Here is a 350-nt window from a genome sequence, read left to right as displayed (position 1 = left end):
CAGCTTCAGGATGTTCATTAACTAAATACTAAAATTCCAATAAATGACATCCTTCCTAAATTACATTACATACTTGCTGAAGGACTTCTAAATCTCTAACAACAGAAAATGTAGTCATCCATTCATTAACTTCTTTCTTTTCATGATACATCATTCCCGTGTACAGTAGAGTGACTCCTGTATAAGAATTATAAATTAAAACATAATAACTGGGATATATATACCTTTGTCTTCATTTGGTTTTTGTTTCACTTCATCATCAGTTGATTCATTGCTAACATTAGTTGCACCTAATAATACAAAACCTCATTATGAATCTACTTAATAAACTATACAATGTATACATACCA

Source organism: Amphimedon queenslandica, unplaced genomic scaffold (assembly GCF_000090795.2).
Source record: "Amphimedon queenslandica unplaced genomic scaffold, v1.1 AMPQUscaffold_10352, whole genome shotgun sequence".
Lineage (NCBI taxonomy): Eukaryota > Metazoa > Porifera > Demospongiae > Haplosclerida > Niphatidae > Amphimedon > Amphimedon queenslandica.
Note: the sequence above shows the minus strand (reverse complement) of the source record.